Raw genomic sequence first — 6,827 nt, 5'->3', positions numbered from 1 at the left:
CGAAGTCCAAAATAAGGTCAAAATTTTAAAAAATCATAATTTAATGTAAAAAATTCCAAATTGAGCAAACTAAGAGTCTAATTACTTATTTTAAGCTATAATATCTAATAAAAATACTAAAATTCCAAAAATCACGGTAGTTTTAAAAGTCAACTTTTAACCTCTTAATTAACACATTTAAATAATTTTGATAATTCCAAAATTCAATAATTGGTTAAAATTTTAGAAACTCTAACTTGATTAATAAAAACCAATTAACCAACATTCTAGTACTCCAAATGGGAAATTTTTAGGATGGACTACTTCGGGCTGCGGGGCTAAAAGTCCTAAGGAGGTATGGTTCATTGAGTCTGATGGCACAACGCCTCAAACAGATTCAATGGAGTATAAAATTCTAGAATTAATTGATTTTTAATAAATTAACCAAATTAAAATCCTTAATTCAACTGCATAAACTAGGTTTTTAGGATGGACTACTTCATGTTGCAGGTTAAGTATCCTAAGAAGGTATGATTCCTCGAGTCTGATAGCACAATGCCACGAACTGGTTGATGGAAAATCAAAATTAAAAAACTAGTTAAAATTCATCAATCTCTTAATCTTTAACTAATTAAAGTCATTTGATCATTCAATCTTTAAAACATATCATAAAATAGACCTTAATACATTAACATTTGCATTCAAACTCAATTTTACTCTTCAACCTTCAACAAACCCGAATATTAGACAACTTTAACAAATCACTCATTCTAAGACATATCCCAACAACACAACCTCCTGACACACTTTAGATGATTTGATAGGACAACCAACTCTAGCCTAGGCCGATATTTAGTTTTACTGCTATGTGTCGGGTTTTCTAAGATTTTATTACATGATATGACTAAAATTGATTATTGTGAGTATTTATTTACTTTAATTACAATCTCTAAATTGATGTGATGGGCAATATTTTACCTTTAGATAAAAAGGGTGGCCAAATGTGATTTACTTCATTGCATTTATATATAACTGCGTGGGATTTGTTTGATTATTAAATACTTAGGATAACCCTACAAGATAGTTTACATTTTTTACTTTTACATTAATTTAATTTATTCAAAGTTAAGAGTTGTGAAAGTTAGTATTTGAGTTGGGATACAAATATCTAAAATTGGATTTCAAAGAGGAAATTATACCCCTCAAGGAGATCATTCTTTTCTATTTGGAAGCCCGATTTTAAATCATTTCAATACCCAAATGGGAAAAGAATAACCTCCCCCTCGAGGGAAGGGTTTTATTTTCCATTTAGGTCTCCAAGTAGGACAAATCTAATGAGTTTGAAGGTAAGAAGGACAAATAGTATCTCACTCAAAGTCACTTGAGTCTGTTCTGGGATTAGAATATGGGTTTGTGGTGCCCGGTGTAAAACCCCTCAAATTTTCATTTTTTTTTGTGAGTGCTGTTAGTCCAGACGAACTGGCCTTAGTACGAGACGAACTGAAGATAATTATGAAAATCTGTATGGTTAGTACGGACGAACTGTCTGGACGAACTGAGTAAAAAATGCAGATTCGTCTTGACGAACTTGGGTGCATCGGAACTATTGACCTCGATTTTGCCCAAACACGGGCATAGTGGACTGAGTTGACCAAGTCAACTTTTGACTTGGTCAACCCAAGCCTTAATGGGTCAATTAAGCCCCTTTTTGAGTCCAAATCAAATTCAAACTCATTCATGGCTCAAACCCAATACCCATTGGACCCATTTGACTGAGTTGACCAGGATTCAAACTCATATATATATATAGGTATATATATTCTAATGTATTATTTTGAAATTATTTTAATTATTATTCTAATAGTCTAGTTACTGTTTTAGGATTATTTTTATTACTATAATTAGTATTTAGTTATTTTGAGCTTATTTTAATTATTTATTTCTATTTCCTATAATTATCTATTTCAATTATTCTTTAATAATATTTAATTAGTAAACTAGTTTAACTATTTAATATTTTAATGAAGATTTTTTTTTAATTTTATTTTGTATTTAAGTATTTTAAAACTATTTTGAAACTATTTATATATTAAATCTCCTAACTTTGAGAGACCCACTATTTCATGAAATTTTAAACATGGATTCTAGGTGTGAAGAGCAAATCATGGGGGAGAGGGTTAGTGGATGGTTGGATTCCAATCATTCACTAATCCCTTCATTAGGTGTTTTCATTTTCTTGTTGTTTGTAGTCTGCATGTATAGGATTGCACCACGATCACTTAGCTTAGGCTCTCCTAGATCTAAGGACATGGTGTGTTTACTTTTTTATGTCTCCCATGCATCTATTACCTTGAGGGTTAGATAAAACATCACTTTAAACTCCTACAACGTAGTGACACCCTAAGGACAATAATTAATGACCCGTCTAGCAAACTTAGAAGTTTTCTAGGAGCTAGGATAGATCCTCGATTGACATGAAAATTTTAAAACTTAAACTTAGTGACATCCGAAACATCACAGAATTTTCTAGAAATTTTTAGGGCTTGTTAGACCCCTTAGTTAACCAACCTTAATTAACATACTAAATAAGACCCCGAGACCTTCCGAAAATTACAATAAATACATTTTAGGTCATAAAATTACCCATAATACCTCAAACTGACCAAAATCTGATCTTGACCTTAGATAAATAGGGTTCCTTAGTTTGACTCTAGGTTGACCCTTAATTTGACCTTAGGTGGAATTCACCATTTTGCCCCTAATAATTCATTAAAAATTATTAAAAATCACAAATTTTCCCCAAACATTTGGGATCAATTTCTCAGGTCATTCATGACCTTTATGAGTGATTCCAATCAGTTTGGAGCTCATTTGGATCAAAACAGTAAAATTAGTCATTTCCTAGTTAATTTAGAAATTCCCTTAATTACCCGATCTTTAAAATTTTATAACTAATTGTAGAAAATTTGAAATTAGGTAAACTCACTTGCATTAGACTTCAATTAGGGCCTAGTATTTATTAAAAATCTTAGACTCTCAGAAATTGGCCTAGAAAACTCCTATTTCAGTGTACTACCTGTCTAACTTCTCTTATTAAGGTCTAGTATTTTCCTAAGGTGATAGAAAACCCAAACCTAACCTCTTTTCCATAGTGACTTTTTGGACCCTTAGCTTAGTTCATAGAAGGACCCGAGACTTTCTGAAATTGGCTAATATCACTTGAACTTTAAATGTCAGTATCCTGAGCTATTAAAACTATCAATCAACTTAAATAATTAGAATGGACCCTAATTCACTAATATTTGAATTTCAACTAAAATAACCTTTTCAGACTCCCAACAAACATGAACTCTAGATAACTTTAACTAACTACCCTGCTTAGGACTTATCCAAACCACACCAGCCTTACACACATAGAATTGTTTGCTAGGGCACCATTTCTAGATTTAGGCTAGGCCGCTGGATGTTTATCTTCTGGTGTGTGTCGGAGCTTTTCGTAGTTTTCACTGCATGCTGTTTGAAATTGCTGGTGTATTTGCTTACTTTTTATGCACTCTGGATGTGATCGTCAGACTTACCCATAGGTTAGGAGCGCGATATATATACTTTTGTTCCGTGCATGTGGCCATGCTTAAGCTAATAAAAAGGGGAGAGCAATGTCATGATTTCTAATAATGTTTTATGTAGGTACTTGCTCAGCTCTCCTGAATAAAGATGAGGACTAAATTAATTATAACTACACAGGTGGAGCACTTAGCCCTCAAAATTAAGAGCATGGCTTGGCAAATGGTCAATGGTGTTAGCACTTTTTATTTTCATATAAACTGCTTGAAATTTTTATTAGGATAACCTTGCAGGGTTTTAGAATTTACTGCTTCCCATTTGATGTAAAATTTATTTGTAATAATTGTTAAGAGTTGTGAAAATAACTCTGAATTGGGATATTCTTATCCAGTTCGGATTCTAAAAGAAGAAGACATCCCTAAGGGGAGAGTCTTCTTCCATTTGAAAGATCGGGCTGGATGACTTCAGATATCCAAAGAGAAAAGACAATACTCCCTAGAAGGGAGAATTGTCTCTTCGTTTGGATATTCAAGCCATGACGAATCAGAGGAGTCCAAGGAGGAGAGATCCAAGGAGTCCAAAGAGGCGTGATCCAACGAACCCAAGGAGAAGACATCCAGAAAACTAAAAATGGAAGACCCAATATCCTACTCAAAGTTGTTGGTGTTTGTCATAGGCTTAGAAATCCGGGTTGTTGGCAGTGGTGTCCGGCCACTTTATTTTCTACATACCCTGGGTTGTAATAAGGGTAGTTTTCCTATGGCCATTTAGTTGATTATTTTTTTGGATTTATATTGATGTGTTTATCTGATTGCGCATTAGAAATTACCTGCTTTTCCTAGATTTTTTCTTGCATGCCGATTTTGTTTTAGCCTGGATCACATTAGGCTCTTTTAAGGATTATAAAAGCTTTTCTACTCATAACTAATTTCTAAAAATTTAATTTGAAATAACATAGAAACTTAACGAATCTAGGGAACTGCCGGAATCGTCCGGGGTCGCATGCATATTAATGCATTCTTCTTCTCCTTCTTATAAGACATCTCCCTGCCTGCAGGTAGAGTCCGGATAATCTGGCCTATGAGGATGAAGTGTCAGACCTAGTGTGAGACCACGTTCCCTTACTGTTCCTCTCTGAATTGGATTTTTCTCCCAGGATCGTCCAGGACGATGTTGATATCGTCCAGGACGATCAGTGTATTGAAAACGGCTGATTTCTGGAGTGTTTCTGGAATGATTTCTGGACTGGATCGTCCAGGATGATTTTGGATCGTCCTGGGACGATCAGTGTATGGAAAAATCCCGAGAGCAATGGGTTTTGGCAAATTAATTATCGGCCTGTGGAATCATCCATGACGATTTGATTTTGTTCTGATCGGCTAGGACGATGTGGCGATCGGCCAGGCCGATCAGACTAAAGATATAAGAAAATCAGCTCGTTTTGAGGAGAGAGAAAATCATTTTTTATAAAATATCTGATTTTGAAGATAGAGAAAGAGAAAGGAAAAGAGAAGAAAGCTTGGATTTCAGAGGCCACGGAGCACTTTTCGTCCGACGCCGCTGTTGGAGAAAGTGTAGATCTCGTGGTAAGGACTCCGAATCCTATTTCTGTTTTCATAGATGTTGATTTTTGATCGTGTTGTGATCTGTTTTGTATTTTCGTAGTCGAATTTTGGACCTGATTTGGTATTGAGATAACTTTCACCGCACAACTTTTAGAATGTTATAGATATAAATATTGTACATGATTTGAGTATTTTCTACGATAATTTTATCGGTCAGAATTGATTCTACGCGATTTTAATTGAATAGAAAAATATCAGGATGTTATTTGATATGAATTTTGTAGAACAATAGTCTTATATTGATGTCGTGAACATTCTGTTTGTAATTTGGAATTTAGTGATTTTTGCAAGATTTTTGTGTAAATTTGATAGACTGTCGTTACTCTGCCGAATTTTCGTAGGATTTCTGATTTTTCTGAAATTGATAGATTGGATTGATATGAATGTAAATATTGATACGATTGCTTTAATATTGACTATTGAATTGATTATTGATTGATTATTGATACTGAAACACAAGTGGAACCTGGTTGAACGTTGGTTGGAGATTGAATTGACCTGTACAGGATGGTGGGCCGACGGGCTTTCCTTTAAACATTGATTATGGATATATGGATGAGAGTCATAAGGAGTTCTTATAGATATGCCGACGGGCGGCCGACGGGCAATAGAGTGAAGACTCTTTTTATTGAAACAAACGTATGGATATCTACAACATCAATATGGATTCTACAATAGCAACATAGCCAGTTGATTGAACTTGTTCAATATTATAGTATTGAAATGCATGTTCACTGTATTGACTTACGGATTTACTGTTTTATCGATTTTTGTTTTATTAATTTGATCGGATTTACTGTATTGTACGATTTCATTGATTTCATCGATTGAATGCCGAGCATTGATATGAATATGGATGGATATAGATATTTTATAGATTCATTGATGCTATGGATATGGATATTATAGATTTATTGATATCGCTTATAGATTCATTGATACTATCGATTCTGCATTGTATTGACTTGCTGCATTTGATTTATTGATAGGATAGATTGAGATTTATCGTATTGCTTTTCCGATTGATTTTATTGACTAGATAGCATTGATTTGATTTGATTGATTGATTCGATATCGACTGATTTGACGAATTGATTGATTTGATGGATTGATTGATTTTCTTCTGGGTACGAATTTCTTCGAGATTGACGTGTATTGATTGAGCTAGATTTATCGATTTGTCTGCTGCTGCATTGACTGGTTTCATTGACTATGGATTTCCGTATTGCATTGACTCATTGACCATTGACTGATATAGATTTGATTGACTGACATGCATATTGATAGCATCGCCGTGCTTTAATTTCAGTTATAGGTATTAGGTGACCTGCTGGGCTTTGTAAAGCTCATTATATGTGGTTGATATTTTCAGGTCAGGGCAAGGGAGCAGAAGATAGGAATTGATCTGGATCTTCAGGTTTTTGTCTTTTGATCGATAGTGATTATTTTGTACTCAGGACATGATAGATTTCTGTACTTATGATTGTAGTGTAGTTCTTGAGTATTGTACATGAACTTTTGAGATATGAATCGACTTGTTATTGATGTTTTTAATTTATAGACTTTTGTTTAGACAGTGATTAATTGGAGAATTGTAGACGACTCTGGTAAATGGCCGGTTAATTGAAATTCTTTCCAAGTTAGATCTTGGGGTGTGAC

This window comes from Dendrobium catenatum, unplaced genomic scaffold (assembly GCF_001605985.2).
Source record: "Dendrobium catenatum unplaced genomic scaffold, ASM160598v2 fragScaff_scaffold_370, whole genome shotgun sequence".
NCBI classification, from domain to species: domain Eukaryota; kingdom Viridiplantae; phylum Streptophyta; class Magnoliopsida; order Asparagales; family Orchidaceae; genus Dendrobium; species Dendrobium catenatum.
Note: the sequence above shows the minus strand (reverse complement) of the source record.